General features: G+C 38.4%; 1 long non-coding RNA gene across 3 annotated transcripts in view; it reads right to left on the bottom strand.

Moving 5' to 3' along the window:
- LOC134158701 (uncharacterized) overlaps window positions 1-17,890 on the bottom strand; it is a 47,092-nt gene that overhangs the window by 10,417 nt on the left and 18,785 nt on the right. Inside the window, exons 1-3 of one of the 3 annotated variants that reach the window (XR_009962873.1) lie at window positions 10,513-11,319; window positions 8,339-8,680; window positions 6,510-7,683 (exon numbers count right to left, since the gene is read on the bottom strand). This is a non-coding gene — a long non-coding RNA (uncharacterized LOC134158701). Of the gene's footprint in view, window positions 1-6,509; window positions 7,684-8,338; window positions 8,681-10,512; window positions 11,320-16,336; window positions 16,404-17,890 lie in introns of those variants that run through there. The other 2 variants (XR_009962872.1, XR_009962871.1) reach the window with 2 other exon arrangements.

Raw genomic sequence — 17,890 nt, 5'->3', positions numbered from 1 at the left:
GGGGGTGCATGAAGAGGAGGGGTGGTAGTGGTAAGGGGAATAGTTCCGGCATGAAAAAAAGGCCCTTGGCAAGACATTAGTCCATAGTCTCCTCTACTATCTGCTAGCATTTCCAAAGAGAAGCAAAGTCTAGTTAAGCTACTGAGATTTCTATAATCACAGTAACATTTTCCTCTCAAAGCTTTCAGGGGGATTTCACAACCCAGGGTAGATATAATTATTACTCTCAAAAACACTTACTTTTTTTAAACTGTCTATACAGAGATTTGCATGAGCACTCACTTCCACTCTATCAAACCTAGGTATTCTATCTCAGAATTTAGTAAACCAAATAAGGTTTGACCTAGTGTTCATGACAAATAAGTTCTGAGCCAGATATAAATTGAATAGGCTGATCCTGTAAAGATTCTTGAAATAAATAAAGACAAGAAAGCAAATGGCTATAATGTAAAGGTATTTTTACTGCATGTTGTCTTTATTTGATTTTCACACTAGTTTGACCCAGGTATAACTCTAGGTACTACAACAGATCTGCACTGGGCCTTGGGAAATCAACTGTTTCTGCAGTACCCTTTTACACTCTAGGTTATCACATGGGAGAAACAAACCACAATAAAAATAAACCCACCATGCAAAATCCCCTTCTCTTTCACTCACCTACAGAACCATGTCCTGAATCTGCCAACTTCTTTTTAAAGTATGCCTTTTCTGATGAAATTACACCAAAATAAGAGACAATAAGTGGTAAGTACAGCTGATATTAAGCTATTAACGGGACACAGGGCTGAAGAATCTCACTGAATAAAAAGCAGGAATAAGATGCAATGACCAGTGAACTTAATAGGTTAAATCACATGGAAAATACAGAAGACACCAAAATCTGTGTCTGCTGGATAACTTACTAAGTTCCCGCTGCTTAATAATGAAAGCAACTTTGGGTATGGAGCACACCACTTGTGCAAGACCTCACCAAGTCTGTCCTTTCACATGTCTAGCCTTGTAGCTTTACTGCATAGGGCCATATTATTTGGCATCTTGGAAAATTAAGCCTATTTGTGAGAAGCTGCTTTTACCCTTCATCCACAGAAGGGTGAGGTAAATAACAGAGAGGATGCAAGTTGACAAAAGATACTCTTGGTTGACCAGTAAAATGTACCCAGAACAATGTATTACACTTTCAGAAAACAGACAAGATGAAAGCATAATTAAGAAAGAGGTGAAGAGCAGATGCTCTATGCCATTTCCCCTTCATCTCCAACTGCTATGCCTACGAACCACTCAACGTCATCTATTCTTTAGAACAGCAACCAGAAGTCACGCAGGTTCTGAAAATCCTACAGAAGGAAATAGAGAACATTTCCAAGCAGTTTTCTTGCATATTGGATGCAGAGTAATTCCTCTCTTAGCAATGATGGATGTGGGCAGTCCTTGAACTTTCTAGGAGGTGCTAAGAAAAGACTCTGCTGCATCTTCATCAAAATTACAGCAAGAAGCATAGCTAAACAGCAATCTTTGCTTTTGTCATAATCATTATTCCATTCCTTTTCACATGTGAGAGGACAGCACAGATGCCTGCGTGACTTCCCCTGGTTTACAAACTTGCTGGCCTGAATCTTTTTTCCAGCCTACGGATTATCAGTCCATTTTAGGTTCACTCAGTCTTACTGTAATTCTGAGCAGTTGATGGTCTGTCCAGCCAGCTTTTCTGTGCAGTTCTGATGTCATCAGCATAAAAATATCATGGAACTGTTGGAACAAGTCCAGAGAAGGGCCACAAGGCTGATAAAGGGGCTCAAGCGCCTCCCGTATGAAGACAGGCTGAGGAAGTTGGGGCTGTTCAGTCTGGAGAAGAGAAGGCTGTGTGGAGACCTCATAGCAGCCTTCCAGTATCTGAAGGGGGGCCTATAGGGATGCTGGAGAGGGACTCTTCCTTAGGGAATTGTAGTGATAGGACAAGGGGTCATGGGTTAAAACTTAAACAGGGGAAGTTTAGATTGGATATAAGGAAGAAGTTCTTTCCTGTTAGGGTGGTGAGGCACTGGAATGGGTTGCCCAAGGAAGTTGTGAATGTTCCACCCCTGGGAGTGTTCAAGGCCAGGTTGGATAGAGCCTTGGGTGACATGGTTTAGTGTGAAGTGTCCCTGCCCATGGCAGGGGCTTGGTCCTTTCCTACCCTAACTATTCTATGATTCTATGATTCTGGCAATTATTAAAAATCTTCTAAACAAACCAATGTATGCTTATTGTGACCCATTATTAATGGGCTTTGAATTTCATTCAGTCTCTGTGAACTATAATAAATAGGAGGAACAAAAAGCAACCAAATCCAAAACAGTACAGTGTTTAGGGCCAGCTGGCAACCCAGAACCACACAGCCACTTGCTCACTCCCCCGCTTTCGTTCCCCTGCTCCCGGAGGGATTGAGAGGAGAACTGAAAAATGTAAGTCCCACAGGCTGAAATAAGAACAGCCCAGTGACTAAGGTATAACACAAACCACTACTGCAACCACCAGTAATAATAAAAAGGGAAATAACAAGGGAAGAGAATACAACCGCTCACCACCCGCCGACTGATACCCAGCCCGACCTGAGCACTGATCTTGCCCTTCTGGGTAACCGCCCCCAGTTTAAATAGTGGGCATGACGTGCTGTGGTATGGAATACCTCTTTGGTTAGTTTGGGTCAGGTGTTCTGTCTCTGCTTCCTTCCGGCTTCCCCCCCCCTCCCTGGCAGAGCATGAGACTCACAAAGTCCTTGGTCAGAGTAAACATTACTGAGCAACAACTAAAAACATCGGTGTTATCAGTGCTGTTCCCAGGCTGAAAGTCAAAAACACAGCACTGCACCAGCTACTGAGAAGCAGAAAAATGACTGCTACTGCTGAACCCAGGACATACAGACTACAGAGGAATTTTGAGATAGAAGCCCAATAGGTGCCAGATACCATTCAGACATAAAAGAGGAACGGGTGGTCCCTGTGTGGTTTGGGGCCTAACCATCCCCAAAATGTAGATGTCACAGAGTTGGAATGCAGCTGTCTAATTCAAGAGAAGACAGTTTAAAACTGGAAAAGAGAAAAAACACTGTGCCAATGGTGACTGCAGGGCAGCTTAGACAAGCAAATGTAATCAATTGTAAATTCGGCTGGAATACCAGCATGAAATGCCTCAGCGCTTACAGAGTGCCAAAGGATCCAGAGTTCACTCAGAGGCCTGGTTTCACATGTGTTCATCACCATATGAAAATGCAGTGAAGAAACGTGTATAATTACTTGTGACCACTCATTTCAGTGACTTAGACAACAAAAAACCTCAATCTGGAAAACTAACAATAATGCATAAATATATAGATGCATAATCTTAAGGGAAACAACAGATTTTCACAGAATACTGGGTTCTTCTTTGTACCAATGGTCAGGATTAGAATTTTACATCTTCCCTAGGCAGCTTTTCCTTACACTTTCTTTGATTTTCAAAGTTGCTGACAGAATATTCCAAGTAAAAGCTGGAAATTAAAGAACTCTGTTCTTATAAATATTAAAAATCTTTTTTAATACTTTTAAAAAGTTTTACAACAAAAGGTAATTGCACTTAATTTGTCTGCCACACTACTGGAGCTAAGTTAATGTCAAAAAACATCTGATTTCCTCCACCCTCAGTAATGGTTTATTACACATCCTTGTCTGGCATGAAATAATTCTGTAAAAAATAAACCAAGCATGAATCTTATTTGGGTTACAGAAAGGTCTGAATCGTTTATAACTGAATTAATTGCTAGTAAGGCTTATGAGCAGCCAATTAGTAATATTTGTATTTGGATCTGCCAGTTGGCCCAGAACTGAAAATTAATATTAGTTTCAACATAAAGACTGTAGTGTTCACAGATAAAAAACATTCAATAAAAAAAATCAAGAATATCCTTGAGAATTACTGTCTTGAATGGAACATGTCTGATAACTGGCCAGATAATTCTATTAGCCAAAACTGCCTAAGATCTTTCCCAACTGCTGATTCAAAAACTGATTCTGTATTCCTCATACAACATAATAAATTCTTGGTGCTACACCTGAAACCTGTATAGATGCTAGTCACTTGTGTCCATTAGACTTCCACATGACTCTGAGGACTGAATTTTCCCCACTGATGTCCTGCAGAAGCATCCTTTCAAAGACTATTAAGGAAAACTCATGTTCCGTCATCACTGCTTACAAGATGGAAACACAGGCTAAGATGTGGCTATACCACAGCTAATGGCTTCCAGGGGGACAATAACACTCTTCAGTTATTCTTTGCTCCACATCCTCTTCTCAAGCTGAATGTAACCCAGCAGAATGGGGCACCAGAGAAAACTGCAATTTCTGGAAAAGAAATGTATTTTTGAGCTTCCTTATGACTGAGCAAAGACTGCTCTCTGTGAACCTTGTTTCCTTTAGCTTGTCATCTTCCCATCACCCAAGTCTGATAAGACTCAGCCCAAAATTAAATATGAGCAGAGAAATAAATAGATGGAGAAGCACAGAAAAGAAGCTACCACAAAATAAAAGAGGAAGGATAAATATTGACAAAGCATTCACTCCAATCAGAAACTTGTGTGTTAGGCAAGCATCTCTTAAGTTATTCTGTAGCTCCTGATCAGAATATGTATATCGTGAGTCATGGCAATTTAAAAATTTTTCACTTAATGGAAAAGTAAATAATTGTATAACATGTCAAGGCACAATTCTGGGTGTCCTCAGGCACTTAAGCTCCTGGACTGTGTTTTTCCTCTTCCTTGAATGATCTTTAGCAGTGAACTGTTTTTTAATGTATTCTGTGTTCTTTACTACATACTGTGCTCTCTTTTAGGTTACAAACTTGAGAAGTTGTATAGCCAAAGGGGTTTTTCAGAAATTCAAAGTAACATATTTTGCCCATGAAGAATGCATTCACACTTTCTTGAAGTAAATTACAACAAAATCCTATATAATTAGAGCATAAACTTTAATGTATTAGTACCAGTAAGGAATGTTAGAAAAGGAAGACAGTGGAACACTCTGTAATGCTTAGAGGGGTATTTGAAAGCTTTTAAGCTAAGCATCATTTAAAACAGATTGTAATTAAGGATTTTTCTTTTTTTTTTATTACATATTAAGGTCTCTAAGACCATAACTTCCATAAATAGTCAAGAATAAACTACATTCAGACGTACATATAAGCACATTTCTTGGCACAGAGAAATGAAAACTGTGATTGCTGACATCTCTTTGAAGGAAGATTTTTCCCTTTTTTTTTTTCTTCATCCCAGCCCTTGTTTTATTTATATGGCTCTGCACACTTTTTATTTTTAATTATCCTAAGGAAAAGAAGGGGTGGAGAGAAAGAGATCTTTGTTTTCCAACTGAGACAGTGAAATACATTCCAAAGCTGCTTTTGTTTTTAATTTACAGAAGCCCTCATGTCTAATCTACTAAGCCAACGAATAATCTGTTTGCTAGGTTTTACATGACAGTCATGAAAAGTGCATACAGTTGCTGACTTCATTCTTTTTTAGGATATGGATTCATTCTCTGCCACAGACTTGAAAAAGATTCTTTTGGAGAACTTTTCACAATTAATTTATTTTTAATTATGCATTTTGTTTCTCAGGAGTTACTTCTTTTTTACCCAGTTGCTTGATATCTTTGGCTCTCTTTTCCTTAATACAACAAAAGGAGTGTGTGCCTATCTGAAAGATAATATAGCTAGGTCTGTACCCTTCCCCAACAAAAGCAGCTGTTTAAAAGCAAAAAGAAGGGTACTGAGAAATGTGTTCCCCTCAAAAAAAAGGTACAGAGCAGATGAGCATTCCCACATATTTCCATACACAGGGAAAATTGCAATTTTCATCCTTCTGTCCTTTCAGAATAACTCTATATCCTACTTTTCCTAATACTTAAGGTGAATCTCAGTATTTAAATACTTAATGTGTATCCTGAGATCCATCAAGAAATTCCATGAGATTATGGGGGAAAACTGGAGAAAGCAGGGCAGCAACACAAAAATACAGTGTCTCTACACTGCTGTAAATATCTTCTCAGAAATTCATGTATGCAGGCAAAGCAGAAGCACTGTTATCCAGTCAGATTTTTGGATGGTATGATCTATTGCAAGGAAATTTCTTCTGGTGCAAAGGAGTACACAGTTACATTTTATTTACTTCCCTCCTCTCAATTCTAGTACGTCTCTTCCACTAGAGCACCATAAATCTAAGAAAGCAGTATCAATGTACTTCAAGGACAGAAAGATCAGTACCTGCCAGCTTCCCCAAAACTGAGTTTTGCCAGGATTTTCACAGGTGATGCCAGGGCTCAGAATGCATTGTGTTCCTCTGGAAATGCTAATTTATCATTTGTCCCTCTCTTTCTTTTAAAGGATATAGGGCTTGAACAACCCTGAAGCTAATAACATAACTGGTACATTTCTTGTCTTCAAAATGGCCCATTTATTGATGTCTTAAGGGTATTCAAACTGTACTTAGAAGTGGAACTTACTTTGGAGAGAAAAGGGAACAGGATGAAAATATCCCAGGTAAAAAAATTCTGCTCCAGATGTGCATCTTACTTTCCATAGAGTTACTCCATTCACAAGTATTAACCAATCTTTTCCACTTTATGCACATTCCCAGAGCATTGTGCTGAATGCTGTGAAGATCCTGGCTATATGACTTTAGCCCAACAGAAGCAAAGAAAACAAACAAAAAAAGGCAAAGAGACTGCAAATAAACAACCTTTTTAATATGCTAGACATGCAAACAAGAATTTGAGGAAAGTGTAGAAGTATTACTAGCATTTTAATTAAACTCACATCTATCTTGTTTGTAAATATATATGAAGGATGTTCATAGTCCCAGCCTTTGGGTGGTAGTCCCTAACTTACATAAACTAGAACAAAGGTATCCATTGTCTACCAGCTGTAGGGAAAAGGCTTTGGCCACAGCTTTTACTGCAAAATTATGGGTGTAGCCAAATAGAGCATTACTCAGTTGAAAAACAAATAAAGTTTAAAGTTATTTGTATAAATTTCTTCACAGGCAGTTGTTGATTTTAGATACATTGCAGAGTGAGCAGATGAAAAGCTCCCCATTTAATCTTACTGCTGTGAATTCTCATTTAATTCAAGGGGCTTATTTTACCGAATACTTTCCTTCTATTTTATTCTTGTTGAGTTCTGTATTACTGTACAAGTCAACCGACTCTCATGCTAGCCAGAAAATAAAGAGGCATTCTGTGCTAGTGAGATTCAGAATTTATAATTTTTTTAAAGCCATCATAACAGATGCAATTTTTCAAGTTTTGTTAATGAATTTCTTGAGAAGAAAAAGCAACCAACAATCCAGAATCAGAATTTTTTCTTAATTTGTCTATTTACGTTATGTTCACATATCTTTTTTACTCAGAGATTTAGAATCTGTATTCACCGAGTCCGTCTTGCAAAACTGTCAGTGCCCCTTCATGAAGTAACTCGTTTCTCCACCTCTCAAATACCTTCAACTCTCTTGGATGAAATAAGGAGATGCAAATTCTTTCTCAGACCCATATAAATATATATGGAGGGAAAAAACCCTATTCAAAGTAGTTTGCATGGAGTCAGAACATGAGCTCAAACCCTCTTTGTCCTGTATCGTTTACCTCCACAGTAGAGCAGCCTCAAGCAATGTTGATGGATCTGGCATAAGAAGAATGAAAAAAGTTTCTTAATGAGGGCAAACTGTGGCACAGGCAGTCAAGCTATAGGATTAAATGTGAACAACTCAAATACGTGGCACTGCCACCATTCCCCGTAAGTACTGTAACTGAGACAGCTTGCATTGTCCTGCATTTCCCCTCCATTGCATCCTTCAGCCAATGTAGTGATGTAGTGTAGTAAAATTAGATGGAATGATTGCAAGAAACTGGTTTGCAGGAGGCTGGGGAAAAAAATATTTTTTTTTCTATCACGTGCCACCATAACTTTGCCAGCGGCTCCCAGGCCACACCTACAGGCAAAGACAATTTAAGAAAGTAATGCAGCCTCCCTCTCAATGCTCCTGGTCAGGCTGCTGTGCTTTTCATTCTTTTTTTTTTTTTCCTGCCTTTACAACCCCCGTGAGGCACATGTTCCTCAAAGCGAGAACTACTCAAATATAGTTTACGTTACCCCACAGAACATTATAAAGAGGCAAGAAAATTGTCAAGCAAGGTGACAAGTTTTACACCAAAAATTATTTTGTAAACTCTCCGAGATGCTGTCACAACAAACCCAGAGGAAGAATTCTACTTTCTCAGCAGCCTATATTGGAGAAGGTGACAGAAGAGCAGAAAGGGAAAAGGAAGACTCTCACATGTGCTTGGGATGCTTTTCAGATCCTCAGCTTTGTCTATACTTAGGCTGCTAGATGACTTATGATTGCTAGTCTCTACTGCCAGTGCAACTGTTCACTTCAATTCTGCATGTTCCTTGATGGGTTGGTTACATTTTCACAGATGCTATCATCACATCTTAACTGTAATAATCATTTGTTTGAGTTGTGCTGTTACTGTGCTAAGGCTGCCAGCCAGCTCTTCTGTACTGAAATGTCCAGTGCTGGTGAATAGTGCAACTGCCTGATAGCAAGCCTAGAAACTCCTTCTTAAAATGTTTCTTAACTTAGCACTGCTTTGTAGGGAGTGATTATTTCCATGACCTGATGAGAGAAAATATGATGGAAAGAATGAGTGCCCAACAAAGCAGCAAATAAGGGTATGGACAGGTGACTGCAAACTACAGTTAGCACAGCTTAACAAATTCCCACTTAGTAGACAAACTGTTAAGGGACCACACCATATTTGTGATTCACTGTTATTACAAAGGAAAGTAGATTAGATTAAACCAGTTGTCAGTTGAAATCATGACATTCTAATATGTAATACCTCTTATCTTGGAATTATAGGCTAGAAGCATGCACATGAGTAATTAGGAATAACTCCTTAAGTTATGAAAGCCCAATTACTCACCTCTCCCTGTTCTCTAAAGTTCTACCCATTTGTTGCAAACCAGTGCTTGGACTACAATTTCCATCCTAAAAGCACTCATAGTTCTCACATGTACTTTACACAAATAAACAGAAATATAAAATTTTCAGCCGTAAGTTGGTATCCACAGCAGTCAGTAGGACTAGATCAACAGAAGTGCTTCTGCTCATAAGATGAGACCAAGGGGAATATACCTGCATCTATACTCAGGCCTATTACAGACCTATTTGTCTCAGAGGACTTAACCAGAGCACAGTGTAACTTCCTTCCTCCTTGTGCACCAAATTTCCTTTTCAAAAGGAATCCAGGTTCACAAGGGGACTGTGCATCACATTGCATTCTGACTCCCAGTTAAGCTGGGATAGTCTGTATTCTGGAGCACAAACACAGCCAGCAGTATCTTGGAAAAGACCAGCCAATATATTCAAGGCTCTAAGGTTTATTAACACGAGATACTGCCAGCTCAAGCTGAAAATTAACACATTCAGCAGTGACCTACAGGTTCAGGAAATGGTGGATTACACAATTTCTGTCGCTTGATTTTACCATTACCTATTTCACTTTGAGATCCCAAACTATGACTTAAGCACACACACACACCCCCCCCCCCCCCCCAGCACTGTATTTTATTTCCACAGCTCACTATGTTTAAATGAAACCAGTCTCCTCCCACAAGTATGCACAAATATCCTCAAAATTATTTTAGAGTAAGAAATTGTTTACAACAGCCTTAAGCTTAAGAAGAAGTTGTAATCAGGAAGGATAATGTCCTGGGTTCAGCAGTAGCAGTCTTGTTCAGATAGCATCTACCACTTTAGCACATCAAGTAAAAAAAACAGACAAAGTTGGCTGCAGCATGCAAGCTTTCTAATTAGGAAGGTTTTCTGCCTGATACTAGGAATTCAGTGCATACTCCTCCCCTCAAACAAGTCATGAGAACAGAGTTGGACTCCCCTTTACTTCTCCTTCACTGACATAGATGCTCCTGCTAAGCCATGGTAATACTGTGTCACATGAGGCAGCACATAAGTAGAGAAAGGAAATGGATTACTGCACTGATATGAAGCTTTTCATTAGAAGAAACCCACAGGAATTGGGTACCTTAACAAATAGGTATATTTGTTATATATATAATATAACAAATCAGGCAAGAGGTACCCTAATCCCTGCACCAAGATGCAGACTAAAGCCTATCAGGCATGAATACTTCTGTGTCTACTAGAGTACAATCAGAAAAGAACTGAATTTGTAAAATTAGACCAGAAAAGACAGAACCAATTAGACATTAGGAACCAATGACAATATATATCAGCTAAACAGAACATTTACCCTCTTTTTTTCTTTAACCCTTTGTTCACTCAGGATGCTCTTTATTCCATGGCATTTTTATTAGCTCAGATCAGAGTTTAACAACTGATCATGCTTTTATTCTTTCTGAAAAACAGATGTTATTATTTACTGGCTTTTTTAGAAATATTAATATATTTCTAAATAACATACATACTTGTGTAACAATATGTTTCTTCATAGCAGTATTTCAAAATTTTATAGTAGTTTGAAATCCTTTTTAAATCACAAAATGTATAACATGTGGACAGTAGCAGGATGAACTCCTCTATGCTGCCATCACCTGCTTTTTTATCTCCCATGCTTTCAAATGCCAGTTTCTCCACTGGAAGCTGTAACGCAAGTGCCAGTTCCAAGAAGCTCATGATTCTTCACAAACTGTTAAATGTATGTATTCACCAGCACAAAGTTACTGAGGATCTTATTGCCCTATGTGAAAATTCATCTTGGCTGAGTCAAAGAATTTTCCCATCTTGACCTGGACTGAAAGTACTGAATTCTGAATATGAAGAAATAGCTATGATTATTACACTGAATAACATTAAAGAGCCTACAAGGTAAGCAAATGAAGCAGGTATTATACAACATACCATAAAGCAAACAATATAAGCTAAACATTATGAGAATTGGTCAGTGTCTCACAAGTATGTTTCTCATTTTAAAATCAGAATTTTGCCTTTTTAATCTTATGAAAGTTTTAGGGGCATGATGCTCTGTGACACTTAATGGGAAGCCAATTCTTTTTTCAGCTCAAAGAAGAATGGCACTGCTATGCAACCACTTTGTGGCCCATGTGACAAGATCTAAGCAAGGCACAGAGAAATCAGCCTTCCTTCTTTTAAACACTACTCTCATTAACAAAAGCATCTGGAGCTAGTCTGGTTATTAAATATACTCATAGGGAGATCACATTGCCTAGGTGGCACTAAATAAGTAGTTCTGTATTGTCTTTGTTTTACAGCTGCCAAAACCAACCAACCAAACAAACAAAAAAAATAAACAACATCCCCCCAAACAAAACAAGCAAACAAAAAAAAACAACCCAGAAAACCAACCAAACAAACAAAAAACCACCCCACCAACAAAACAAAACACTCAACCCCCCAAAAAACACAAATAAGCCTCAGTTACCAGCTACCACCTTAACAGTGGTACTGTTACTACTTCTTAGTAAACTAGTTCACTGAAAACGTCTGGCTTAAAGTAGCTGGGTTGAAATATGGAGGTGGTACACTTGCTTGCTTGTCAACTGAGAACAGTTTACCAATCCAGTTTACAGTGTGGTTACACAGAGATACATAGACACAAGTAGGACAGCAAGATACAGCAATACCAGGGCATCTTTTGATACTGTAGCAAGCCCATCAAGGAACTACACTTTCTACATACCCCAAGGAGAGGCTAAGGCCTGTAAGAGCAGTTTGGATTCTTAGAAAAACAGAACATTGCATTTTTATAAAAAAATTTACTTAGCATTTATAACACTTCACACATTACATCAAAATACCCAGGACACTACACAGGAGCCCATGTGCTGACTTGATTAACTAATAGCAGGACACTAATCTACTTAATTAATGCATCCTCTGAAGCGCAGATAGGAAAACAGAACACAGAGGGATGAAGTTTCTTGAAAACAGAAATGGAGCAAATGACAAAATATTCTTGCAGGAATATCCAGGTCCCTAGTGAGTAAAAAGGTGAAGCCCTGTATTATTCTTTAAGAAAGTGAATTTACAAGCCACACACCTTGAGAATCTATTTTTTCTTATGGCTTTTAACTGCTCCCCCCACCACAACTCCAAGCCCCTTAGCACCACATAACCAAACTCAGATTTTCTTTTAGCCTTTTAACACTCCTGCTCTATTATTGTAAAGGTCATGTCCTCAAAGCAGGACCCTTATCCCATCCTTTCCTAACTCTGACTACCCCATCAATTCAGCACCTTTTCCTCTACCTCCCAACCCACCTGAGTATATGCAATATATACAAGATAGCTTATTCCTTTTTCAGGACAGCCAGTGTAAGGTAGTCTGATATGAGAAGGCTCTCCAGGCTAGTTTTCCAAAACTCCAGGCAGTCACTTTGACTGCTAATGTCAAAGACAAAGCTTGTGTATTAATAAAACTGGAAACTACTACCTTGTCTCACATGGTGAAATCCTGCTCTCCTGGGTTTGGGAATGAAGATTAAAGATGGTGTGGTCAGAACTGAAAGGCATAAAACCAAACACCTTCACACCAAGTAGTTACTTTTTTTGTGACCTTGACTACTAACTCAAGGAACTGTTTCCAAGCTCACCTTAGTGATGACACACGGAATTTCATGGCTGGGGGAAGAGATATTATTCAGCCCCTCACTTGCTCCTCCACCACATATTTAAGAAACAGAACCTGAATAGCAACTAAAGGCTTGGTATATTCAGTCGAGATTAAAGGCTGCATGTTCAAATAGGCACTAACTTGGGTGGGTTGGTTGAATTCTCCCTACAGTTGTTTTATTCTGGGAACCCCACAATGGAGAAAAGAATTCTTTTGATATTCACATTTCAAAGAGCACACTTTTGTGAATGTTTTCAGTAGATGATAGCACTACTGATTTATATAGACTGTGTATAAACCTACACATGCATATGCACAAACATACATGCACAGCATATACGTAAATATATGTAGAACTGTCTGTAACAAAGAAGGAGATCCTTTCATTTTGCCTTTTTTGCTTCTCACTCCAGGAATCTATCCTTGATCTTGACAGAACTGATAGTTTATAATGAATACTTTTCCAGCTTTCATGACTGGCATCACAGAAACACCTGGGACTAAGATTTGTTCACCACGGGTTTATTTATTTTTTAGACATAGCTACTGTGCTGTTTGCCTCTAATAAACATTTTTATTGTGTTTAAATATTTTATTGGTTCAGGCAAAAACAAAGCAAAAGAAAACAAACAAGTAAACAAAAGGGTCTGCTGTGTTTCTACAAGTGGAAAGAGACCCTGAAAGGATAAACTGGGCCAAAGTCACAATACATGCCGCTGACTGCACTGCAGACAGTCACACAGCTACACATGACATAGTAGCACTTCATTTTCCCTTTAGTTACCTATACAGAGAGATACAGGAAAATGGTGATAGCTCTCAAGAAAACCCTGATTCCTATTTAAAGTACTTGGACGGTGCTCAGAAATGTGGCATTCACTTTGTATTACACTCATCTCTACAACAACCCTGTGAGGTTCTGAATATATTATTCTCATCTAACAGGAACCAATAAATTAAAAAGGTAAATGATCTACTGAGGGTGACACCAGAAACTTCTGTCAAAGCTCCAGGAATCTCACATTTACGACTACAACATGTTTTGTTGCATCAGTTTAATACAACTGGTAACAATCCCACAAATAATATCAAAAGGTGAATAAAACATCAGATGTACAGCACAGTAAACCATATTTCCGAAGAAGAAATTTAAAGATGCAATACCCCATTAATTTTATTTGAAGGAACCAAGTCATCGCAGTCAGAGAACATTCAGGATCTCCACTGATGTGGTCAGACTTCCTTTGTCATTATGACATCCCTTCCTACTTTCTTTCTTCCTATTTGTCTGCTTAAGATTTGAAACCTCTTGAATTAAGATATTAGACTTAAAACTGCCTATTCCATGATTTTAACTATTTCCAATTACAACTACTCTTCTAAGTAAATTATAGAGATTAGAAATAGAACTATCTGAAAAAGTATGATTTGTTTTAGTTAATCTCTTTACAAATGCTCTTGACTAGCCCTGTAAACAGGGGGAAAAAAAAACGAAGAATCAAATATCTCACAAAATTAAGAACATTTGTTCTACAGGTGAGGCTTTGTTATTTAATCTAAATAGAGAATGTGTAACCTACAGTTAAAGCCTTGGTTTGCTATCTTCTTTGTACATATGAATAATTCATGTTAAATTGTCTTAAAACACAATCAATGATCAATGTCTTATTTGATAACCTTTTTGCAAAAGTATAAACTCCACACAGGGTAGAAAACAGTGAAGAGTCACTCTCTTGTTTGCATGCAGATTAGCACGAAGAAGCTATTTTGAAGCCACTGAAACACTTACATGAAAGTGCTAGTGCTTACGTAGGCAGTTTAAGAGTGCAACTATGGAGTCTGTAAACCTCAACATCCCCCTATAGTCTGCTGCTCCAGCTGAGTGCGGAGAGGAATAGCATTCTACAGAGTATTTTTGCTTCTTTCAGTACCTTGCATTTTAGTCTAGCCCATCTCGGGAAAGAAGCTTCACTGGAAGTTCAATCAATTCCACAGCTTCAGATGCGCTTAAAACCAGCGTACATGAAGAGGTGAATAAAAGGGAGCCTGACCCAAACTAGCCAAAGGGGTATTCCATACCACAGCACTTCATGCCCACTATATAAACTGGGGGAAATTACCAAGAAGGCCAGTGCCAGATCAGTGCTCAGGTCAGACTGGCTATCAGTTGGCAGGTGGTGAGCAACTGTATTCTCTCCCATTGTTATTTCCCTTATCATTACTATTATTGGTAGTAATGGTTTTGTGTTATACGGTAGTTACTGGACTGTTCTTATCTTAGCCCATGGAGTTACATTCTTTTGATTCTCTTCCTCATTCCTCTGGGAGAGGGGGTGGGGGGAAGAAGGGAGGAAGTGAGCAAGCAGCTGCATGGTTCCGAGTTACTGGCTGGGCTTAAACCACAACACACTAAAAACTCCAATAAGTAGCCAGGAATTTCACAAAACTCAAATCAGGGTAATGGCATGCTTTCACTTCTGTTGCATATCAGTTCTTTCTGGACATGTATTTTGAGAAGAATGAAATAACTAGGTGGGATCTCAGGAAAAAGGGAATCATTTCCCAGTTCTGGCACATTTTAAACAAATAGTTTAATCTTCAAGTCTTAGCTCCCCAGCAGTAAAAAAAAACAGGTATCAGTTCATTTATTCGTTCTCATTTACATAGGTTGTAAATGCTGAAGGGCAGAGGCCATCTCTTATTATGGATTTGTGTAGTGTCTAATACAATAGAAGTATGAACACAGCAGGACCTTTAAGAGCTATCTCATGTTTGAAGTACATTCAAAAATATATTGTTCCATGCTGTATGCCCCCAGAGCTTATTACAGCAACAGCTAAATAAAGGATTCACAAGCACCGAGCATAATTTAGTGCCAGAAATTAAGGGGTCAAAAAAAGTATCTATTAATACTTGCCTGTCTTCATTCCTTCCCTACATAGATTGCCAGCATTACAGCATGTGAAGAGAGAAGGAGAAACAAAATCTAGATCTGTTTTTGGTTAATAAAGAATAACAAAAAGCTCCTAAGAAATCTCAATACAAGTTCTTCAGCCCTAAATTGCGCCCCCCCCCCCCCCCCAAAAAAAAAAAAAAAAACAACAAAAACACATAAATTGGCATTAATGAATAACAATCCTTTTGCTTTGTCTGGCAGGAAGAGCCACCTTTTCTAAGGGAGAAATACACAATAATCTAGAAATCCTGTTAATAACATAGAGTCCTGAACTTTAATTTATTAATGAATGGACGTGCACCCATGCTGTAATCAGGAATTTCAGCATCGCCTTTGATGCTTCATTGGTCACAAAGCTCTTACAAAATGTTTGAAGTGTCTGGCTGTGTAATAATGATTTATAATTCTCTTGAACCAAAGCAAAATTTCCTAGTAAAAATCATTTTTGAAATAAAAAATAAATTGTGACTGGAGGGTCTGGGTTTGTTTCAAAAAGAGATCACCCACAAGCAGCAAATTATTTAAAAAGCCACTGGTTCTAGTGTTTTGAGATAGCGTACAACTCAGAATTTCAAAGTAGTGTTAATTAAGATCAGTTTATTAAAATGTCAATCTTGCTAACCAAAAAATTCTCTACCATGAATACTAGCTGCAAGTTCCTTTATGTTCAACTTTTCATGAAGAAAATTATTTTTCCTCGCACCATATATTCAGCTTTATCCCTTTTCCTACTCCTCCTTCCTTCCTCCCCCCTTTTTGTTGGGGTTTACCTGCAGAATAAGTAGTCTTCGTATGTTTGTCAGATTAATGCTTCTTTCCTCCCCCCATTCTATCAGAAAGGTCTCTGAATCATGTTAAAACAGATCTTAAAAAAAAAAAAATCTTAAAAAATGTTAAGGTTTCATGACCTTTTCAGGTCATTTTCCTTTTCTGTTCAGTCCAATGCCTACCAGAATAATTTTTTTTTTCTTTTTACTTCAGAACAATGTGGATCAGGCCCATATTTTAAATTCATTTCATAGCTTTATTATTATGAGTGCTTCCATTCCAAGACTTTTCTCAGAAAGCACAAGGAAAAGGAGTGGACAGAAATGAAGCTGGCAAGAATGTCCTTATCACTCTCAAAAGTTTTGGCAAAAATATTTAGCAGAACAGTCCAATATTACAAAAAGTCTGCCAAGGAAAAAAGAATGGACATCGTACAACTGGAGACATCCCTCTGCATTACTCAGGATATTGCAGCCAAAGACAATGAGGGGGGGAGGGAAGGTTTTGGAAAAACATCTTAACTTTCCTCAAGTTCTTCCAAGTCCTCACACCAAATAGGGGGCTTTATTTTGCAAAATATTGTTGTTCCTTCTCTGAATACATAGTAGCTGTGAAAAGTGTTGAGTCAGATAATTAACCGTTTAGGGTATATGTTGTAGCTGATCTGCTCACACCAGCTGTGGAGCCAAGCAGAGTGATTCTGCCCTGGCCTAAGATAATGTTTCTTCTACTTATGCTAAAACAGGAAGAGGAACTGAATTTATTCACAGGTAAGCAGCCTGTAACCATATGCAGCACTTGCACGTGGCTGCAATCATACTCACGTTAAGTATACTTGTGTTATATTTAGTTCAAATTTTAGCAAAAGGAACCTGGTGAAGGCAAGAGCAAGATATCAGCTTCCCTTGGGGCAGGTACCAAAAACAGTTTGGAGTTCACAAAACCAGAAGCACCATATAATAAATAAGCTTGTAAGCATCCAAAACCACATCTTAGGTGCCACTGTTACCGTGGTCAGCTCACAGACAACCAAGACTCTTCTAGCTCTTTCACACAGCCTACTTTCCTCCAGAGGCAGATAACATCACTTTGGTTAAAAGGTGTAATTGATGTCTTCTTACACTGTTAAATTACCAAAACTCAACCCCATTGGCTTTAACTGGTCTTTATGTAAATTTATCTAAAATGTCTATTGCTACGCTTATATTCCATACAGATTAAATCCGTTTCTTCTGTATTTGAACCAGGTGCAATAACAGTTTCCACCCAAATTTCTGAGTTTAAGTCATGGATAAGCATCAGAGCATAAGCTCCTACTCTGCTTCCCATGGAAGAACAAGGACTCTGATGATCACTGGTCAATTCAAGAGAACTGATACATGACAGAAAGCACTGAAGTCTGGGATCCACCACTGCAGGGAAAAACTGTTCTCACAGATACCATGTTTCTTAAATGATAGTGTATCCCAGATCATAAACTGTTTAATCA

Source organism: Pezoporus occidentalis, unplaced genomic scaffold (genome assembly GCF_034315485.1).
Source record: "Pezoporus occidentalis ecotype Australia unplaced genomic scaffold, CSIRO_AGI_Poc_V1 ctg131, whole genome shotgun sequence".
NCBI classification, from domain to species: Eukaryota; Metazoa; Chordata; class Aves; order Psittaciformes; family Psittacidae; genus Pezoporus; species Pezoporus occidentalis.
This window is presented reverse-complemented; position numbering and strand designations above follow the sequence as displayed.